The following is a 23,849-nucleotide window of genomic DNA, read 5'->3' on the forward strand; positions in this document are numbered from 1 at the left end:
GGCTGTAGACCATTCATCAGGAGGTTCATTGAACAGGAAAAAGACTGTGGAAGAAGCCATTGAAGTGATTGAGACAGTGGCTGAGAATGAGTACTACTATGCTTCAGAGAGACACAACACTAAGGGAGTCGTGGAGCTGAACCATGTTGATACAATTCTAGCCCAAAACAAAGTGTTTGCCAAGCAACTAGCAGAGCTCACCAGGAAATTAGGAACAAAACAAGTGGCTGCAATACACACACAAGATCAAGAGGAAGTAAGCACTGAAGGATGTGATTGGGAAGAGGCCAACTATGTGGGAAATCAACAAAGGCAACCATATGATCCACATTCCAACACTTACAACCCAGGGTGGAAAAACCACCCAAACTTTGGGTGGGGAAACCAGCAAACCCAACCACAAAACCACAAACCTTACAACCCCAACCAACATAACAATTCTACATACCAAAACTCCAACAAAAAATCATACCAAGCCACACAAAACACTTACTCCCAACCACCATATCATGGCCAAAATAATCAACCTACCCAACCTAATCTGAACCGACAATTTCAAGATCAATTAAACAGGATAGAAGGAATGCTTGCAACCATGGGTCAAGACATAACCGAATTGAAAGCCTTTAAGGAAGAAGTAAATTCTAACTTGCAAAACCAAGGAGCTGCCATCCAGAAGCTAGAAAATCAAATTGGGTATTTGTCTAAGCAAACCCCTGGGCCAAGCGTTTCTCATGCTGCCAAGGCTATTGCAAGGGAAGAATGTAAGGCCATAACCCTCAGAAGTGGAAAGAAGCTAAAGGAGATCTCAAAGGAAACCACAGAGGATGAAGCAAAGGAAAATGTGAGAGACAAGGAACAGGGACAATCTTTTACACCGTCTGCAACAAAAGAAAAAGAAAAAGAGGTCCTGAAGCCTTATACACCCAAAGCACCATATCCTCAACGTTTGATGAAAAGTGAAAAGGATGGCCAATTCTCCAGATTCTTGGAGATTTTCAAGAAGCTTCAAATCAACATTCCGTTTGCTGAAGCAATAGAGCAAATGCCACTCTATGCAAAATTCTTAAAGGAATTAATGACCAAGAAGAGAAGCTGGAGAAATGAGGAAACTGTGTTGTTGACTGAAGAATGCAGTGCCATCATTCAACACAAATTGCCTCAGAAATTGAAGGATCTAGGCAGTTTCCAAATCCCCTGCATCATAGGAGAAGTCATGGTGGAGAAGGCCTTGTGTGACTTAGGGGCCAGTATCAATTTGATGTCTCTAACAATGATGAGAAGAATGAAGATTGAGGAAGCCAAACCAACAAGAATGGCCCTCCAATTGGCAGATCGAACTTTTAAATTCCCTCATGGGATAGTTGAAGATTTGTTGGTGAAAGTGGGAGATTTATATTTCCTGCCGATTTTGTGGTGTTAGATATGGAGGAAGAAGCCAAAGCTTCAATAATCCTAGGAAGACCCTTCCTGGCTACTGCTGGAGCCATCATAGATGTCCAAAAGGGTGAACTCACTCTTAGACTACATGATGAGAAATTGGTGTTTAACGTATTCAAGGCAATGAGCTATCCATCAGAATCACTAAAGGAATGCATGAGGGTGGATGTGGTGGATATTGCAGTACAAGAAACCTTTGAGGAAACAACAAAGGAAGTGACAGAGGAGGAGTTCACCAAGGATATTGAAGTTAGTGACATAAAGGCTGCTGAAACAACCATGCCAAGCATGCCAGAAAGAGTGAAAGAAGAGAAGGAAGCACCAAGACCTGAGCTCAAAGCATTGCCCCCTAATCTCAAGTATGCATACTTGGGTGGTGATGAGAGCCATCCTGTTATCATTAGCTCTGCCCTGAGCCAAGAACAGGAAGAAGAATTGATCAAGGTGCTACAAACTCATCAAGATGCCATTGGATGGACCCTAGCTGATTTGAAGGGGATAAGTTCATCCATATGCATGAATAAAATCTTGTTAGAAGAGGATGCTAGACCCTCCATTCAAGCTCAGAGAAGATTGAATCCCGTCATGAAAGAAGTGGTACAAAAGGAGGTCATGAAGTTATGGCAGGCAGGGGTAATCTACCCCATTTCTGATAGCCCATGGGTTAGCCCCATCCATGTAGTTCCCAAGAAAGGTGGCATAACTGTGGTGCCAAATGAGAGGAACGAACTCATACCCACAAGAACTGTCACTGGGTGGAGGATGTGCATAGACTACAGGAAGCTCAATGAAGCCACCAGAAAAGATCATTTCCCACTCCTATTCATGGATCAGATGCTTGAAAGGCTTGCAGGACATGCTTACTATTGCTTTCTGGATGGATACTCAGGCTATAATCAGATAGTAGTTGATCCAAGAGATCAAGAGAAAACATCATTTGTTTGTCCATATGGAGTTTTTTCTTATAGACGCATGCCCTTTGGATTGTGCAATGCACCTGCCACTTTCCAAAGATGCATGCTGTCCATTTTTTCGGACATGATTGAAAAATTTATTGAGGTTTTCATGGATGATTTTTCTGTGTTTGGAGATTCTTTTCCTAGCTGCCTACACCACCTTGCCTTGGTGCTTAAGAGATGCCAAGAGACCAACCTAGTATTAAATTGGGAAAAGTGTCATTTCATGGTCACAGAAGGAATAGTCCTTGGCCACAAAATCTCTAATAGAGGCATTGAGGTGGATAGAGCTAAGGTGGAACTCATTGAAAAACTACCTCCACCAAGTAATGTCAAGGCAATTAGGAGTTTTTTGGGACACGCTGGTTTTTACAGAAGGTTTATTAGAGACTTTTCTAAAATAGCCAAACCTTTGAGTAACTTGCTTGTCTCTGATACACCCTTTGTATTTGATAAAAATTGCATGCTAGCCTATGAACTTTTGAAGCAAAAACTTTCCTCTGCACCTATCATTGCCCCACCTGATTGGAACTTACCTTTTGAACTGATGTGTGATGCATCAGACCTTGCTATTGGGGCAGTGTTAGGACAAAGGAAAGACAATTTGGTACATGTGATTTATTATGCCAGTAAAGTCTTGAATGATAACCAAAGGAATTACACAACCACTGAAAAAGAACTCTTGGCAATAGTCTTTGCATTTGACAAATTTAGATCCTATCTCATTGGATCTAAAGTCATTGTCTTCACTGATCATTCAGCTTTAAAATACTTACTTGCTAAATAAGAATCCAAACCAAGACTTATTAGATGGGTTCTTTTGTTGCAGGAATTTGACATTGAAATCAAAGACAAGAAGGGTGTAGAGAACAAGGTGGCAGACCATTTATCAAGGATACCATGTGAAGAAGGAAGCACACAAAGCACACATATAAATGAGTGCTTTCCTGATGAACAACTCATGGTAATTCACAAAGCACCCTGGTTTGCAGACATAGCAAACTTCAAGGCCACTGGGAGTTTGCCGTTGGAATTTAACAAGCATCAAAGGAAGAAATTGGTAAATGATGCCAAATACTTCATCTGGGACGAACCATACTTGTTCAAAAAATGTTCGGATGGCATACTCAGAAGATGCATATCAGAGGAAGAAGGAAGGGAAGTCTTATGGGACTGCCATGGCTCCACTTATGGAGGACATTTTGCAGGAGAAAGAACAGCAGCTAAGGTGTTGCAGTGTGGTTTTTATTGGCCCACTATCTTCAAAGATGCAAAGGAACTAGTGAAGCACTGCCATGAATGCCAGAAAGCGGGGAACCTGCCAAGAAGAAATGAAATGCCACAACAATTCATTCTGGAACTTGAATTGTTTGATGTATGGGGGATAGATTTCATGGGACCCTTTCCCACCTCATACTCAAATAATTACATTCTTGTGGCAGTAGACTATGTCTCCAAATGGGTTGAAGCAATAGCAACTCCAACCAATGATAATAAGGTAGTCATGAACTTCCTCAGAAAACACATTTTTTGCCGTTTTGGGGTTCCAAGAGCAATCATCAGTGATGGAGGAAGCCACTTCTGCAACAAACCATTAGAGGCATTGCTTCTAAAATATGGAGTCAAACACAAGGTAGCCACACCATACCATCCACAGACAAGTGGGCAAGCCGAAATATCTAATAGGGAACTCAAAAGAATCCTGGAAAAGAATGAGGTCGAATCCCACAAGTGCACGAAATATCTTGATAACTACGATTTTAGGAAATTGCACGATCGGCAAAAATTCCTTCCGGCAAGTGCACCGGTTATCGTCAAGTAAAAACTCACAATAGAGTGAGGTCGAATCCCACAAGGATTGGTTGAATGAGCAATTCGGATTAGAAGTGTGTTCTAGTTGAGCGGAATCAAGATTTAGATGAGAATTGCGGAATGTTAAATTGCATGAATTAAAAAGCGAGAAGCTAAATTGCTGAAACTAAAAAGGGATGGGGGTGATTGCATGAATTTAATTGCAGAATATAAAGAGAAAGTGGTAGATCAGAAATGGGGAATTCATTGGGTTTTAGGAGATATTGAGATCTCCGAATCAAAACATTTTTATCTCTTCCTCAACCAATGCATTCATTGAATTTTGCTTGGCAATCTTATATGATTGGATCCCAATCCCTTGGCTCACCAATTCTCTCTAAAAACAAACAAATTCCCAATCCCTTGGTTTAAATGTTCATAAGAAGAGATGATGCTCGATCACTGATTATACCACACAGTTTCATGAACCACAATTTGGTAGGATTACATGTCACAATATCCATCCAAACCCCAATCCAATTCACTGTGAGAAAGCTTCTCTAGCATGAATCCTCCATTCCTTTCCCAAGGTTCCGAAGGATTCCAATTATAGATAGTTTCTTTCCCAAGACAACTAACCAATGGAATTAGATCGAGAAGCTTTCTAACAAAATTCAAGAGAAAAGGTTGAAGAAGAAGATAAAAACTATTATTGATTCATTGAATTACAATAGAGCTCCCTAACCCAATGAAAGGGGTTTAGTGAGTCATAGCTCTGAATTCAATTCCAAAAAGTATCAAAACTAGCAAAAATAAATCCCCAGTAAAAAGTCCTTTCTAACTTAAATTCTATCCTATTTATACACTTTCTAAATTGAGCTTCTGTTGTGTTTCTTGGGCTTTGAGGCCTTTCCTTGATTTCCTTTTGCTTTGGGTTTATGATCCATAATCCTGATGAGGCTGCTGATCCAATTCTGTAACATTCATTGAGCAAACTTAGTGATAAACAAGTAATGACACATGACTCAACAAATTGAAATTCCAGACTCATCAATTCTTCAGGCCCAATCCCATAAACCATGATATTCAATTGGGTTTCATACCAGATTATGTTTAGTCAATGTTTGTGCTCAAATGCTAACTTAAACTGCAATATCTTTGGCCCAGAAACCCTTTCAATAAGTGGCGTTTAAGTTGCAGTTTAAGCTTCAGTTTAAGGTTAAACTGAAGCTTAAACGTGGAAATGGAAGAAAGCAATCCTGGAGGGTGGAATGGTCGAACACGTTTAAGCTTCAGTTTAAGGTTAAACTGAAGCTTAAACGTGGAAATGGAAGAAAGCAACTACGGAGTGTGGAATGGTCGAACACGTTTAAGCTTCAGTTTAAGGTTAAACTGAAGCTTAAACGTGGAAATGAAGAAAGCAACCCTGGAGGAGAAATTGGGTCGAACACGTTTAAGCTCCAGTTTAAGGTTAAACTGGAGCTTAAACGTGGAAATGCTTCCTGGAGGGTGAAATGTCGAACACGTTTAAGCTCCAGTTTAACCTTAAACTGGAGCTTAAACGTGGGAATGAAGAAAGCAACCCAGGAGTGTGAAATGTCAAACACGTTTAAGCTCCAGTTTAACCTTAAACTGGAGCTTAAACGTGGAAATGAGAAAGCAAACCTTGGAGTAGAAAAATAGTCGAACACGTTTAAGCTCCAGTTTAAGGTTAAACTGGAGCTTAAACGTGGGAATGCTCCCTGGTGCATTTCTCATTTTAAACTGGAGGTTAAACGCCAGTTTCAGCTCTTTTCAGCCTTCATGATTTTGGCGTTTAAGCTCCAGTTTAAGCTTAAACTGGAGCTTAAACTGGAGCTTAAACTGGAGCTTAAACCCCACATGTGATATTCAAGCTTCCTTTATTGATTTTGTTGCTTCCTTGCCTAGCCTCTTCTTCCCTGAAATCATCCAAACAACTGCATCAAAGTCTTGCAAAATTTCATGAGAAATCTTCCATTCATAGCATTCAAGTAATATAACTAAAAACTCATGGAATTTGCATCAAAATCATACTGTTTGGATGGTTCATTGCTTTGTTATTCATTTAACCATTCTTGGTTACTTTAAGCTCAAGAAAATGCATAAAACAACTAAAACTAACAGAAAAATGCTAGTGAAACTAGCCTAAGATGCCTTGGCATCACAACACCAAACTTAATACTTGCTTGTCCCTAAGCAAGTCCTGAGTTATTTGAGAAGAAAGTATGAAACAGAAAGCAATTACATTGGCTATATTAGCAAACATTTGAAGTTCATCAGAAGGGTTTTATGCAGAAAGTTGCAGCATCACTTTTTCATTCTTATCAGGTAAGATTATCACTTTTTCATTGCATCCATCAAACACTGCTATGGCCTCTTGTTATTCTTATGTCCTTGGCACTTTTCCCTTCTTTGTTTTTCTTTTTCTTAGAGCTCCTTTGCTCCTTGTTTGCTCAGTGTCATGTGTTGCACAAGCCTTTGGCATTTTCTTTTTCTTATCAGTGCACTACACATATCCACTACAGGCATTTTAGTTCACATTTCTTCTTGAGACATTGGTGCCCAGCACCTCTTTGTGTGACTAAATGTTTTGTATTTAGGTTGCTCTTGATAATGGACTTTTGGTTGATAATCCCGGGTTAGTTAACCCAAGTTACCAAGTGTTGAAACACTCCTCAGAACCTATTCATCCAAGCATATCCTTAATACATAAACACCACAGGCATTTGTCTCAAAGTTCAAACCATTGGTGCCTAGCTTATTTTCTCAATTTTTTTTTTGATTTTTGGTTGCCCTTTTTCAGTGGCTTTTTCTTCTTCTTTTTCTTTCTTTTTCATGGCCAAAGACATTTATTCATCAAGATCCATAGACAGTATTCAAACTTCTACACAAAAATGATAATTCTACACTCAATTTCCAGTGATCTGACTAAACAATCAAGCATGCATACCACCACTTAATTCTACTTGATTTGTCACTAATTGAGCCAAGTTACTTTTGTTCAAACTTTTCTTTTATTTTTGGAAACAGAACAAGCATGGCAAGCATTTGTTTAAGAAGGTGAAGTTATATCCAAACATCTAGGCATTCACTTTATTCAAAGCAGTAAACCAACACTCATACTAAAACTTCACATTCCAGAAAGATTCAACAATTACAGTTTAAACCAGAACATGCATGCTTTTGTTTGCCTTTTAAAGAATAGTCAAGGAACAACACCACCTTGTGAAATTTCTTGTTTTCTCTTTGTTGCCAGGAAACAATTTGATTTCTCCTTCTTCTCTTAGTTGTTGCTTCATGTTCTTTCTAAGATCCTTGTTTCCTTTCCTGCAAAGAGTGATGAAGTTGCTTGCTTCTCAAGCACTTGAGTGGTTAGCTCAACTATGTATGGGCAAGTGTCTGAGTCTTAAGTTGGTGTGTGAACACCAAACTTAGTCTCCTACTTACTCCTCTGCTCTTTGAATCCTTGAATTCTCCTTGGAATGAAGTTGCTGCTAAGGATTTTAAGCATTTCTGTGATTGCTTAGAATGGTTGTTCCTTTCATATAATTCAAAGGTTGTTGTGTTCAGTTGATCCGTATGGTGGAACACCAAACTTAGAGTCACACATTCCCCTTTGAATTATTGATCCACGAATTCATTGTTTGGTGTGAAACACCAAACTTAATTCTTTGCAATGCACAGAAACTACTTCACCTTTTTATTGAAACAAATGAAAGAAACAGCAAAGGAGTATTACCTCAGGTTGGGTTGCCTCCCAACAAGCGCTTCTTTAACGTCACTAGCTTGACGGTTGTCCCTTGTTAGGGTGGATTGTAGTGCTTGATGTCCTCTCCTCTCATGATGAAAACGTCCCCATTTGATTCCTTCATGATTTCCAAATGTTCCATAGAAAGAACTTTCCTAATTGTGAACACTTGAGGGAGCTGGGAAGGAATGGTCTTGAGGCCAGGTGGGATTGGCAGATAATGACTTGATATCACTTTATCTCCCGGAGAGAAACCTTCAGTGGGAACTTTCTTTTTTCTCCACCCTCTTGGCAATTTCTTTACAATTCTTCCTCTCTCTTGAGGATTTCTTCATTGACCCTTATGCTAGGAGGATCCTTCTGATCTGTTTCAATTGATTCTTGTGGCTTTAACTCTTGCAATTCTTGTTTGCCTTCCAAGGACTGTTTCAGAGTTTCAGCTGCTGGATTGCTTTCCTCCAAACACAGATGGCTACTATCATCCTTAGGCTTTTCAGGTTCTGGTTCAGGCTTAGATGCAGGTTTGAAAACATGGAAAATGAGCTGTTCATCATGTATTCTCAAAATTAGCTCTCCTTGTTCTACATCTATGAGCGCTCTAGCAGTGGCTAGAAATGGCCTTCCCAGAATGATAGGGTGTAGGTAGCTTTCCTCCATATCCAAAATGACAAAGTCTGTGGGGAAGAAATAATTTCCCACTTTCACCAGCACATTCTCAACTACCCCTTCAGCTTGCTTCTGAGTTTTGTCAGCCAGTTGTATGATTACATCAGTGGATCTCACCTCATTCAGTTGTAGCCTCTTCATAAGAGTCAGAGGCATCACATTTATGCTAGCTCCTAGATCACAGAATCCTCTGTCAATTTTTGTTTCCCCTATGATGCAGGGGATATGAAAACTTCCTGGGTCTGTTTTCTTAGAGACTATGTCCTTCTTGATGAGGGCACTGCATTCTTTGTTCATTATTACAGTTTGTCCTCCCTTCAAAACTCTTTTCTTGCTCAGCAATTCCTTCAAATACTTGATATGTGTAGGCATCTGCTGGAGAATCTCAAGAAAGGGAATATTGATATGGAGAGACTTAAATGTCTCTAAAAACCTTGAATATGTTTTCCCTTTTTCACCTCCTCCTAACCTCTGAGGAAATGGTGCTTTTGGTTGGTATGTTTCCAGCATGCCTTTATTTTGCAGTTCCTTGGCTTGCTCAGTTTCACTTTCCTGCTTAGCTTCTTCCACACCTTCCTTCAAGATTTCTGGCTCCTGTTCTGAGGGTCTGATTCCTTCTTCTTCTGAGACTTCCTTCAATATGGTGATGGCCTTGCATTCTTCCCATTTCACTCCCTTTTGTTCCCCTTTAGGATTCTTTTCTGTGTCACTAGGGAACACTGCAGTTGACTTGGGGGCCTGTTGAGATAGCTCTCCTACTCGAGACTCCATCCTCTTGAGTTTTTCACCATGGTTCCTTAAGGTAGATCTCACATCATCCCTAAAGCTTTTCAACTCACTTATGTCCTGACCCATGTTTGCAAGCATTCCTTCTATCCTGTTTAATTGATCTTGAAATTGTTGGTTCGGATTAGGTTGGGCAGGTTGATTATCTTGGCCATGATATGGTGGTTGGGAGTAAGTGTTTTGTGTGGCTTGGTATGATCTTTGGTTGGAGTTTTGGTATGTGAAATTGTTATGTTGGTTGGGGTTGTAAGGTTTGTGGTTTTGTGGTTGGGTTTGCTGGTTTCCCCACCCAAAGTTTGGGTGGTTTTTCCAGCCTGGGTCGTAAGTGTTGGAATGTGGATCATATTGTTGCCTTTGTTGATTTCCCACATAGTTGGCCTCTTCCCAATCACCTCCTTCAATGCTTACTTCCTCTTGATCTTGTGTGTGTATTGCAGCCACTTGATTTGTTTCTAATTTCCTGGTGAGCTCTGCTAGTTGCTTGGCAAACACCTTGTTTTGGGCTAGAATTGTATCAACATGGTTCAGTGCCATGACTCCCTTAGTGTTGTGTCTCTCTGAAGCATAGTAGTACTCATTCTCAGCCACTGTCTCAATCACTTCAATGGCTTCTTCCACAGTCTTCTTCCTGTTCAATGAACCTCCTGATGAATGGTCTACAGCCTTCCTTGATTCATAAGAAAGTCCATCATAGAAAATATGCAATTGCACCCAGTCATGGAACATGTCTGGTGGGCACTTCCTTGTCAAATCCTTGAACCTCTCCCATGCCTCGTAGAGAGTTTCACCATCTTGTTGTCTAAAAGTCTGAACTTCAGATCGAAGCCTATTGACCTTTTGTGGGGGGTAGAAACGTGCCAGAAACTTGCTTTCCACCTCATCCCAGGTTGTTAGGCTCCCCCTTGGGAATGATTCCAGCCACTTAGCTGCCTTGTCCCTAAGTGAAAATGGGAACAAGAGCAGTTTATAGGCATCTTCCTGGACTCCATTGGACTTCACAGTGTCGCAAATTCTCAGGAATTTTGTGAGATGTTGGTTTGGATCTTCATTAGCACTACCACCAAATGAACAATGATCCTCCACCAGTGATATTAGCTGTGGTTTGAGTTCAAAATTGTTGGCCTGATTGGGTGGTTTCTGAATGCTGCTACCACAATTCCCAGAGGTTGGGTTTATGTATGAACCAAGAACCCTCCTCTCGGGAATGGCATTGTTTCCATCAGCTCTCTCATGGTTGTGAACTTCTCTATCCATGTTGAGATCTAGAGCTTCCTCAAAATTGTCCTCAGATTCTCCTTCAGATTCTTCTTCTCTCAGTATTCTTTTCCCTCTTGCTTCCCTTCTTAGTTTATGAAGGGTCCTCTCTGGTTCTGTATATGGAGGAGTTGATGTCTCTCCTCTCCTACCTGTCATACAAGAACACAGCACAGGCAACAAACAAGTGAAATACTCTTGGTTAATGGAAGAGTATGGTTAGAGCAGTTGAGGAATTAATTCAAATAGTTAGTGGGTCAGTGAGTTAGTTGCTTGAATTTAAAGGCATAAAGAAAGAAAGCAAGTAACAGAGTGCAGAAATTAAAATTCAACAAGTAACTTGAACTGAATTAACAAACGAGAAAAATGCTCAATCTAGTTAACTTCCAATTTGAGAATTGTCAATCGAAAACCAATCCCCGGCAACGGCGCCATAAACTTGATAACTACGATTTTAGGAAATTGCACGATCGGCAAAAATTCCTTCCAGCAAGTGCACCGGTTATCGTCAAGTAAAAACTCACAATAGAGTGAGGTCGAATCCCACAAGGATTGGTTGAATGAGCAATTCGGATTAGAAGTGTGTTCTAGTTGAGCGGAATCAAGATTTAGATGAGAATTGCGGAATGTTAAATTGCATGAATTAAAGAGCGAGAAGCTAAATTGCTGAAACTAAAAAGGGATGGGGGTGATTGCATGAATTTAATTGCAGAATATAAAGAGAAAGTGGTAGATCAGAAATGGGGAATTCATTGGGTTTTAGGAGATATTGAGATCTCCGAATCAAAACATTTTTATCTCTTCCTCAACCAATGCATTCATTGAATTTTGCTTGGCAATCTTATATGATTGGATCCCAATCCCTTGGCTCACCAATTCTCTCTAAAAACAAACAAATTCCCAATCCCTTGGTTTAAATGTTCATAAGAAGAGATGATGCTCGATCACTGATTATACCACACAGTTTCATGAACCACAATTTGGTAGGATTACATGTCACAATATCCATCCAAACCCCAATCCAATTCACTGTGAGAAAGCTTCTCTAGCATGAATCCTCCATTCCTTTCCCAAGGTTCCGAAGGATTCCAATTATGGATAGTTTCTTTCCCAAGACAACTAACCAATGGAATTAGATCGAGAAGCTTTCTAACAAAATTCAAGAGAAAAGGTTGAAGAAGAAGATAAAAACTATTATTGATTCATTGAATTACAATAGAGCTCCCTAACCCAATGAAAGGGGTTTAGTGAGTCATAGCTCTGAATTCAATTCCAAAAAGTATCAAAACTAGCAAAAATAAATCCCCAGTAAAAAGTCCTTTCTAACTTAAATTCTATCCTATTTATACACTTTCTAAATTGAGCTTCTGTTGTGTTTCTTGGGCTTTGAGGCCTTTCCTTGATTTCCTTTTGCTTTGGGTTTATGATCCATAATCCTGATGAGGCTGCTGATCCAATTCTGTAACATTCATTGAGCAAACTTAGTGATAAACAAGTAATGACACATGACTCAACAAATTGAAATTCCAGACTCATCAATTCTTCAGGCCCAATCCCATAAACCATGATATTCAATTGGGTTTCATACCAGATTATGTTTAAGTCAATGTTTGTGCTCAAATGCTAACTTAAACTGCAATATCTTTGGCCCAGAAACCCTTTCAATAAGTGGCGTTTAAGTTGCAGTTTAAGCTTCAGTTTAAGGTTAAACTGAAGCTTAAACGTGGAAATGGAAGAAAGCAATCCTGGAGGGTGGAATGGTCGAACACGTTTAAGCTTCAGTTTAAGGTTAAACTGAAGCTTAAACGTGGAAATGGAAGAAAGCAACTACGGAGTGTGGAATGGTCGAACACGTTTAAGCTTCAGTTTAAGGTTAAACTGAAGCTTAAACATGGAAATGAAGAAAGCAACCCTGGAGGAGAAATTGGGTCGAACACGTTTAAGCTCCAGTTTAAGGTTAAACTGGAGCTTAAACGTGGAAATGCTTCCTGGAGGGTGAAATGTCGAACACGTTTAAGCTCCAGTTTAACCTTAAACTGGAGCTTAAACGTGGGAATGAAGAAAGCAACCCAGGAGTGTGAAATGTCGAACACGTTTAAGCTCCAGTTTAACCTTAAATTGGAGCTTAAACGTGGAAATGAGAAAGCAAACCCTGGAGTAGAAAAATAGTCGAACACGTTTAAGCTCCAGTTTAAGGTTAAACTGGAGCTTAAACGTGGGAATGCTCCTTGGTGCATTTCTCATTTCTGGCGTTTAACTTCCAGTTTAAGGTTAAACTGGAGGTTAAACGCCAGTTTCAGCTCTTCTCAGCCTTCATGATTTTGGCGTTTAAGCTCCAGTTTAAGCTTAAACTGGAGCTTAAACGCCACTTCCCAGCATTATATGGCTTGGTAGTTTAAGTTCTAGTTTAAGCTTAAACTGGAACTTAAACTCCACATGTGATATTCAAGCTTCCTTTATTGATTTTGTTGCTTCCTTGCCTAGCCTCTTCTTCCCTGAAATCATCCAAACAACTGCATCAAAGTCTTGCAAAATTTCATGAGAATTCTTCCATGCATATCATTCAAGTAATATAACTAAAAACTCATGGAATTTGCATCAAAATCATACTGTTTGGATGGTTCATTGCTTTGTTATTCATTTAACCATTCTTGGTTACTTTAAGCTCAAGAAAGTGCATAAAACAACTAAAACTTACAGAAAAATGCTAGTGGAACTAGCCTAAGATGCCTTGGCATCACTTATCATTGGAGACCTGATTTAATTAGCTATCTTTATATGCTTCACAGTTGAGTAGTTACTTCCTCATATATATGAAAGATGATAGTATAGAGGGAATATATGATACTTTGAAGGAGTGTGCTGTCATTAGCAAATCAGCAGGGGGAATTGGTGTTTTTCTTCATAATATTTGTGCCACTGGCAGCTACATACGTGGAAATATTGCAGTACTTATGTTTTACTGGGTAATATTGCAGTACTTATGTTTTATTGGGTAAACTTTCAGTTTTTGCATTGTTGACGAGGAAATCTTAGGTTCATTTTAATTGTTCATTGCTTAGTCATGGTGATTCTTTTAATTATTGAATTCCAATCATATTTTTTCTTATAAATGATAATGAGTAATGGTTTGGGGTTTGGCTTGAAGCTTGAAACTTAACTGATTGTATTTGCCCACCTATCTGCAGTGACTGAAGATGATGCTTCTTTGGTCAAGCAAATTGGCCAGATTTTCCAGTATTCTAACATAGAGGTATATTCCGCTTCTTATATTATGAATAGTCAGTTTTGTTCCTTGTTAACATACATGCATCATCTATGTATGGAAGACTAAACATAGATCAAATCCATTTTCTTATCAAGGCAAGAAGGGAGGAACAAATCCAAGCTGCTCATGACGAAGCCATGTTTGGTGCTTCAGCACTTCTACCTCCTACCAGTATTGACAGTGAGCCTGAAAGGAAGAATGAGAAAGAAGTTGATAAAAAAGCTGTTGTTACAAGCCTCTTAAGTGAAACGGTAAGTGGTTTCACTGTAGACTTATGTGGATAAGCATGATGAGTCATTTAAGTAATCCTTGTATTTGTGTGTGCATTTGTTGTTGAATAATTTCTCACATTAAGTTGTTATTGCTGCTCTATACTTGCTGTTGGTTGCTGCTAATTTTTCTCCATCATTGCTTGCTTATTGAATGATTGTTAAATTCAATGAGAAAGGAAATGCTGTTGAGTTATTGTTGTTTGTGTTGGAATAGATGATGGTTGCTAAAATGAGATTGGTTTTATTGATAAATCTATTGCTGAAATCATTTAGTTTGACTTGATTGATTTTTTGTTGAATTAATGGATAAACTGCTATGCCCCTGCTGCTTGCAAGTGTAATGGTTATTGACTTCAATGAATAGAATGCTGCCTAAATCTATTATCTTTGTTCATTTTACTATTTTGGGTGCTGTCTGATGGGCCATTGATTGCTGTTCTGCTAAGTGCTGCTCTGCTTCTTGCTGGTTAGATTGGTTTTAATTGTTTCCTCATGTTTTCTTATTGGAATTGGCTTATTTACTTCCTTCCTATGAATTCATTATGATTTTTTGTGTTTTTAACTGTCAAAGAATTCATATGGAATTTGAATTGATTGATTGAAATTGTGAAATAGGCAAATTTACTGCTGAAATGCTGCCGGAATTTATTTTAAGCTGTTTTCAAAATTCATCTTTGATTCAATTAATTGATTGAGTTGGTATTTAATTACTTTTGGTTTTCAACTGTTGCTAAGCTCAATTGATTGATTATTCGGCTAAGTCCTTCACTGTTTTGGTTGTTGGAAGCTGGAAGCTTCGGGTTTTGTTATTCACTATTTGGTTGTTGTCCTATTTAGTTGCTCAATTAAACTGCATTGTGTTGTTTAAAAGGGTGCAAGTTGTGAATTGGTTGTGTTTGTTGGAACCATAGACGGTGGAAAAATCCAAGTTTTAGGGGAGGTTTTGCCGAAATTTTTCTAAACATTTTGGATAAAACTTAGTGGAAAAATTATAATTAGTGTTATATCTTGTTTCTAACTTTTTTGTTTCGGTTTTTCTTATTTACAAGAGTGCTGAAATGGTGACCATATGCTACCTTGAGGGCTCAAGAATGTTTTGATGCATAGAGACACTAATCTATGTTAGAACTTTTAAGTTTTGGTTGAACTAATCAATGTACTCACTAGCTAATGTTATTTTCTTTCAAGATAATTTTAGCTAAAAGGATATTGTTTGACTTATGTATGTTTTTGCATATTATATACATGTAAACTTGCTTATTAAAAGCGTTAATATATTAGTTAATTTAAAAAATAATTTAGTAAATTATGCATGTAATTTGTAATATAAAAAAGTTGTTACAAAATAATTAATTTGCTTTCGTAACTAAAGAAAAAAATGTTAGAAAATCATGTTACATTTTGTAACAAAATTTTTTGATAGGAAAAAAATTGACTGTCACGAAAAATACTTTCAAGATCAAAATTTGTTACCACTTTTGTAACGGCTTCTGGTTTTTTGTATCAGGAAAAATTGTTACAAAATATGGTATTGAATTGTAACAGTTCCATTTTTCGTTACAAAAACTTTTTGTAACGGGACTTACTGCAATTGACCCTTTTTTTTGTTACAAAAAACTTTTGTTTCAAAATTTCGACGTTTTGTAACAATATTTTTTGTTACAAATACACCTTTTTCTTGTAGTGGATTCATATTGATTTATCCACTTGATTTACCTTCATAGTTAGAGGTTGACTAAGTGGGAGCAACGAGCAATTCTCATCACAATTGATAAGGATAACTAGGATAGGACTTCTAATTTTCATACCTTGCCAAGAGTTTTCTTAATTATTAATTTATTTTTCTTGTCATTTAAATTACTTGTTCCTTATTTCAAAAATCCAAAATAAAATACATCTTTTTCCATAACCAAAAATAAATCATACTTCCCTGCAATTCCTTGAGAAGACGACCCAAGGTTTGAATACTTCAGTTATTTATTTTTATTGGGTTTGCTTAAGTGACAAACAAAACTTTTGTACGAAAGGATTCTTTGTTGGCTTAGAAGCTATACTTACAACGCGATTATATTTGTGAATTTCTTTACCGATAGAAAGTCCGATCGTCAAAAATGGCGCCGTTGCCGGGGAATTGCAAACGTGTGTCTTATTATTGGTTATTGTAAATATTTGCTTTTTATTAATTTTTGTTTTTATTTTCTCTCACTACTATGAACTCTCACCCCTTTAGCTATGAGTCTGGTTACAACTATATTGCAGGAAGAGGAGATTATAATAAGAACATGCATCAAGGTTGGGACAATCAAAGATGGGAGGAGCCACTAGGATTTGATCAACCCTCATGGCAACAACCACCTCCAATGGACTATCAACAACCATTCTGTGATGCATATCAAGGCAATGACTATGGTGAGCACTCTTTTGATTATCAACAACCACCACCATATGCCTATGAACCCCCTCCTCAACATGACTTTGAACCACCATACTCACAAGCCCCTTTTCACCATTCACCTTCATATGACCCTAACCCTTATCCACCATATGAGCCATACCTAGAACCACCACCTCAATATACACCATGTCCATATCCATCAATCCAAGAGCACTATGATCCTACTTATGATAGCCAAGCGGAACAAGAGTCAAAGGATCGTTTCAAGGAGACAATGGAACAACTCAATGCAACCATTCAACAACTGGGCCAAGCAATAAGTCGACTAGACTCCCGACATTTGGACACTCAAGGAACTCCCATGGCTTCATGTGGAGAATCTACTGAAGAACGCAGCATGAAGGAGAAGCTAGAAACTCCAGTGGACAGCGAGCAGCATGACTTTGTATTAGAACAATTAGAGGAAGCCGTAATCGTTAAAGAGGAAGAAGTGGTCGAAGACTTGGGAGATGCTGAACCTCCATGGGAAAGTCAAGTCATAAAGCCTCCTTCCAAGACGGTTACATTTGATGTTGAACAACCTCCAAGGCGTGTCAGGGTTAAAGACTTGGAAGAGGTTGATCAAGAGATGGAGATTCAAGAAGAAAAAGCACAACCTCCCATGCCCTTGGAAAGCAGTGAAGAGGAGATTGAATTGGAAGAAAGCTACCAAGAGGAAGAGGTTGAAATTGAAGAAGCTTACAAGGAGGTGGAAGTTGTCAAAGAAGAGCACAAGGGAGTGGAGCTTGCAAGACCATTGGAAGCACCTCTCCCAAAGCCATTACCATCCAACACAACGTTCAAGTGGGTAAAATTCTTATCCTTGACCTTTACTTTCCCACCTGAATATGGGCTACTTGAGACGGATGGTCAGCTTAGAGTTCTTTGTGGCTTTAAGAGTAAGAGGAAAATGGTTAGTGGTAGAAGTTGCCCTGCAAGGTTCAATACGGTTGCACACTCCAAGCTGAAGTGCAAATATTGGCGCAGAGCTCGATTGAATGGGTCTAGGAAGCTGTTTGGATGTCATAGTGAGAATTCAGATTTCTTACCACCCGGATGGAATCATCATGTTCCACTTGAAGACGGGTACAGCAACAAGATTTGGGATCCAGGCATATATGAGGATCAAATTTGGGACTTCAAAGCTTGTGAAGAACTCCATCAAAGCTTGAGAAATTTACTTGGTATTGATAGAGCTTATTGGAAGTCCAAGCATTGTGGAAGTTTCAGGATGAGTTCAAGCACAAGCCGCCATGACAAAGAGCTCACTGGTGCACGAAAATTACACTCACACTATGTAATTCCACACAACTAACTAGCAAGTGCATTGGGTCGTCCAAGTAATACCTTACGTGAGTAAAGGTCGATCCCACGGAGATTGCGGCTTGAAGCAAGCTATGGTTATCTTATTATTCTTAGTCAGGATATCAATAGGGTTCTTTAGTTTTAATTGTAAAAAGCGAAAGAGCATGAAATGAATATTTGTTATGCAGTAATGGAGAATGGGTTGGAGTTTTGGAGATGCTTTGTCCTTTGAATTTCTGCTTTTCTACTGTCTTATTCTTCATGCACGCAGGTCTCCTTCCATGGCAAGCTGTATGTTGGTGGATCACCGTTTTCAATGGCTACCAGCCGTCCTCTCAGTGAAAAGGGTCCATGTACATGGTTAATCATCTGTTGGTTCTCACTAATGTTGGAATAGGATCCATTGATCCTTTTGCTTCTGTCACCACGCCAATATTCATGAGTTTGAAGCTCGTCACATTCATCCCTTCCCGGATCCTACTCGGAATACCACAGACAAGGTTTAGACTTTCTGGATCTCAGGAATGCTGCCAATGGATTCTAGCTTATACCACGAAGACTCTGATCTCACGGATTTGAATGCTCTGTTGTCAGGAGAGGCAGTCAAACTCGTGAGCCAGGAACCCAAGAGACATCCATTCAAGCTAAGGTAGAACGGAAATGGTTGTCAGGCACGCGTTCATAGGTTGAGAATGGTGATGAGTGTAATGGATCATCACATTCATCATGTTGAAGTGCGAATGAACATCTTAGAATAGGAACAAGCGAGATTGAATAGAAAACAGAAATACTTGCATTAATTCATCAAGACGCTGCAGAGCTCCTCACCCCCAACCATGGGGTTTAGAGACTCGTGCCGTCAAAGGCACAATTTCAGATGTAAAAATGTCATGAGGTATAAAATAAATCTCTAAAAGTAGTTTATATACTCAACTAGTAACCTAGGTTTACAGAAAATGAGTAAACTAAGATAGATAGTGCAGAAATCCACTCCTGGAGCCCACTTGGTGTGTGCTTGGGCTGAGCATTGAAGCTTTCACGTGAATAGGCTATTCTTGGAGTCAAACGCCAGTTTGTAACCTGTTTTTGGCGTTTAACTCTGGTTTGTAACTTGTTTCTGGCGTTTGACGCCAGAATAGGGCAGAAAGCTGGTGTTAAACGCCAGTTTATGTTGTCTAAACTTGGGCAAAGTATGGACTATTATATATTACTGGAAATCCCTGGATGTCTACTTTCTAACGCATCTTAGAACGCACCATTTGGATTTCTGTAGCTCCAAAAATTCTACTTTGAATGCAGGGAGGTCAGAATCCAACAGCATCTGCAGTCCTCTATCAGCCTCTGAATCAGATTTTTGCTCAGGTCCCTCAATTTCAGCCAAAAAATACCTGAAATCATAGAAAAAATACACAAATTCATAGTAAAGTCCAGAAATGTGATTTTTGCATAAAAACTAATAAAAATATACTAAAAAGTAGCTAGATCCTACTAAAAACTATATTAAAACACCCCCCCAAAAGCGTATAAAATATCCGCTCATCACAACACCAAACTTAAATTGTTTCTTGTCCCCAAGCAACTAGATAAATAAAATAGGATAGCACGAAGATCAAGAGGCAATCTCAGAGTTTTACATGAAGCTCAATTCTAATTGGATGAGCGGGGCAAGTAGCCTTTTTTGCTTCTGAACAGTTTTGGCATCTCACTTCATCCCTTGAAGTTTAGAATGATTGGCATTCATAGGAACTCAGAATTCAGATAGTGTTATTGATTCTCCTAGTTTAGTATGTTGATTCTTGAACACAGATACTTTATGAGTCTTGGCCGTGGCCCTAAGCACTTTGTTTTCCAGTATTGCCACCAGATACATAAATGCCACAGACACATAACTGGGTGAACCTTTTCAGATTGTGACTTAGCTTTGCTAAAGTCCCCAATTATAGGTGTCCAGAGTTCTTAAGCACACTCTTTTGGATCACGAATTTAACCACTCAGTCTCAAGCTTTTCACTTGGACCTGCATGCCACAAGCACATGTTAGGGACAGCTGGGTTCAGTTGCTTAGGCCATGATTTATTCTTTTAGGCTCTCCTATCCATTGATACTCAAAGCCTTGGATCCTTTTTACCCTTGACTTTTGGTTTTAAGGGCTATTGGCTTTTTCTTTTTCTTTTTCTCTTCTCCTCTATCTCTTTCTCTTTTTTCACTGCTTTTTCTTGCTTCAAGAATCAATTTTATGATTTTTCAGATTATCAATAACATTTCTCTTTTTCATCATTCTTTCAAGAGCCAACAATTTTAACATTCATAAATAACAAGATAAAAAATATGCACTGTTTAAACATTCATTCAGAAGACAGAAAGTGTTGCCACCACATATAAATAATTTGAATTTTTCTTATTAAGAACTCGAAAAAAATTGCCTCCTTATTCTAAAAATATCTGCTATTTTATTCATGTTTAATTATGATGAGAAAAATAAATTATAGCTTACTTGGAGATGATAAAAATAAAAATAAAAATACTAATTACTACTACTCATATGACTCCTAAGATAGATTTCTAATAGCAGAAGTTATCACAGAATTAAGCTTAGGACTCAACAACCTTTATTTTGGGAGATGGACGCTCCTTCAATTCGTGGGTTGTCTGGACCTTCCAGAGAGAGCTTCTGGCGCTTCAGCTCCTATAGATCACGCCCTTGCTTCTCCTGTTCCTTAAGCAGTTTGCAGATCATAAATTTTTGATTCTGCTGTTCTTCCTTGAGTTGATCGATAGTTTCTTGCAGCTTGGTGACAGATGCTTCTAGGCGGGTCCAGTAGTCAATCTGAGGGATTTCTGGGAGGAACTCTTCTGCCCTCCTTTTGGTAGAGTTTTGTTGTACTTGTTGTCTCTCCATTGACTTCTTGGTGATTGGATGTTTGACTGGGATGAACTCATCTACTCCCATCTTTACCCCAGCCTCTTTACATAGCAGAAAAATCAAGTTTGGGTAAGCCAATTTGGCATCCTCAGAGTTTTTATTTGCAATTGTGTAGAGCTCACAAGAAATTAGTTGATGAACTTCCACTTTGTTTCCTTGCATAATGTAATGGATCATCACTGCTCTTTTGATAGTGACTTCGAAGCGGTTGCTGGTAGGCAGTATGGAACGCCTAATGAAATCCAGTCAGCCCTTAGCAATTGGTTTGAGATCCCCTCTTTTGAGTTGATTTGGAACACCTTTTGTGCTGGTTGTCCATTGGTTCCAGGGATGCATATGTCCTCTAGAATTTGGTCCAAGCGCTTCTCATCACATACCATTCTCCTATTAAAGGATTCTAGATCATCTTGTAGTTGAGGTAGCTTGAAGACCTCTCTTATTTTGTCAAGGTGGAAGTAAATCATCTTCCCTCTGACCATGGTTTGAAAGGTATAGAAAGCAGTTCCAGTCATTCTCTGCCTCTCTATTTGCCACAGATTTGAGTAGAATTCCTGAACCATATTTTTACCCACTTTTATCTCAGGATTAGCTAAAATTTCCCAGCCTCTATTTCGAATTTGCTCTTGGATCTCCGGATATTCATCTTCTTTTAGATCGAATTTTACTTCCGGGCTCACTGACCTTAGACCCATTATTTTGTGGTAATGGTCCGAATGTTCCTTGGTTAAGAACCTCTCTTGATTCCAAAGTGGTCTTGGATTATTCTCTTTCTTGCCTCTTGAAGTGGTTTGTTTTTCCTTAGGAGCCATGATATTAGTGAGTCTTAGCTCAGTGATCATGCAAAACACACCAAACTTAGAGGTTTGCTTGTCCTCAAGCAAAAGAAAGGATAGGAGAGGAGAATGAGGAGAGCCAAATTCGAATTGTGGAGGAGAGGGGGTGGCCGAATGGCAATTTAAAAGGGAGGGGTGGGTTCAAAAATTTATTGAAAAAGATATGATAGAAGATATAATTTGTAAAAAGATACTTATGATATGAAAAAGATGTAATTTTAAAATTGAAAAGATAGGAGAGAGTTTTGAAAAAGATAAATCTAGATTTGAAAAAATATTAACAAGATATATATAAATTTTGAAAAAGATTTGAAGAGAATTTAAAAAGATATATGAATTTTGAAAAATGTTTGAAAATAAGAAAAGAATTTTAGGATTAAGAGTTATATTTTTTTTGAAATTTGAAATTGAAAAGATGAGGATTTGAAATATGTTTATGCAAGAAATTATGGATGAAAACATAAAAATTAAAAAAATTGGGTTGGAAAACAAAATCACCTCCCCTCCACATTCCTGGCGTTAAACGCCCAAACGCTGCTTGCTGGGTGTTTTTTTAAATGCCCAGGATGTTGTAATTCTGGCGTTAAACACCTAGAATGGCACCCATTCTGGCGTTTAATGCTTAGAGGTTGCTTGTTTTGGGCGTTTAACGCCCAGCCAGGGTCCCTGGCTGGCGTTAAATGCCAGAAAGTCTTTCTTACTGGCATTTTCATGCCAGTGAGCTTCTTTTCTCTGCTCTGAATCCTTCTGTATCTCTGTGAACTCCTGTAATTGAGAATTAGTTCTGATGATAACTTATTAAACTCCTATAATTATTTATTAAATAACAAATAAACTACAGTAATGGCTGGGTTGCCTCCCAGCAAGCGCTTCTTTATTGTCTTTAGCTGGACCTTACTGAGATTTAATCTAGTCTCAGTTTTGAGCATTCTTGCTCAGAATTGCTTTCAAGATAATGTTTGACTCTCTGTCCATTAACAATGAACTTTTTGTCTGAATCAACATCCTGAAGCTCTACATATCCATATCATGACACGCCTATAATCACATATGGTCCTCTCCACCGGGATTTTAGTTTCCCAGGGAATAGCCTGAGCCTAGAGTTAAATAGTAGAACCTTCTATCCTGGCTCAAAGACTCTGGATGACAGGTTCTTATCATGCCATCTCTTTGCTTTTTCCTTGTAAATTTTGGCATTTTCAAAAGCATTGAGTTTGAATTCCTCTAGCTCATTCAGCTGGAGCAATCTTTTCTCTCCAGCTAATTTGGCATCAAGGTTTAGGTATATGGTTGCCCAGTAGGCTTTATGCTCCAGTTTCACGGGCAGGTGACAGGCCTTTCCATACACAAGCTGGTATGGAGATGTTCCTATAGGAGTCTTGAATGCTGTTCTATATGCCCATAGAGCATCATCCAAGCTCTTTGCCCAATCCTTTCTACGGGCAATTACAGTCCGTTCCAGGATTCTTTTTAGTTTTCTATTAGAGACTTCAGCTTGCCCATTGGTCTGTGGATGATATGGAGTTGCCAGCTTGTGTCTAATTCCATATCGGACCATGGCAGTGTAAAGCTGTTTATTGCAGAAATGAGTGCCTCCATCACTGATCAATGCTCTAGGGACACCAAATCTGCTGAAGATATATTTCTGGAGGAATTTCAGTACTGTCTTAGTATCGTTAGTAGGTGTTGCAATTGCCTCCACCCATTTAGATACATAGTCTACTGCCACCAGAATGTAAGTGTTTGAGTATGATGGTGGGAAAGGACCCATGAAGTCAATACCCCATACATCAAACAACTCAATCTCTAGGATCCCTTGTTGAGGCATGGCGTAACCATGAGGCAGATTACCAGCTCGCTGGCAACTGTCACAGTTACGTACAAACTCTCGGGAGTCCCTATAGATTGTAGGCCAGTAGAAGCCACATTGGAGGACTTTGGTGGCTATTCGCTCACCTCCGAAATGTCCTCCATATTGTAATCCATGGCAATGCCATAGAATCTTCTGCGCCTCTTCTCTAGGAACGCACCTACGGATTAGTCCGTCTGCGCATCTCTTGAAGAGGTATGGTTCATCCCACAAGTAGTACTTCGCATCAGAAAGCAAATTTTTATTTTGCTGCCTGTTGAACTCCTTGGGAATAAACCTTGTA

General features: G+C 38.9%; 1 non-coding gene across 1 annotated transcript; it reads left to right on the forward strand.

The window, feature by feature from the left end:
- The first annotated feature begins 10,132 nt into the window (after positions 1 to 10,132).
- Positions 10,133 to 10,236, forward strand: LOC112708619 (small nucleolar RNA R71). Its single transcript, XR_003156465.1, has one exon. It is a non-coding gene; the product is annotated as a small nucleolar RNA R71 (small nucleolar RNA).
- Positions 10,237 to 23,849: the final 13,613 nt, after the last annotated feature.

The sequence above is a fragment of the Arachis hypogaea genome, chromosome 8 (assembly GCF_003086295.3).
Source record: "Arachis hypogaea cultivar Tifrunner chromosome 8, arahy.Tifrunner.gnm2.J5K5, whole genome shotgun sequence".
Taxonomy (NCBI): Eukaryota; Viridiplantae; Streptophyta; class Magnoliopsida; order Fabales; family Fabaceae; genus Arachis; species Arachis hypogaea.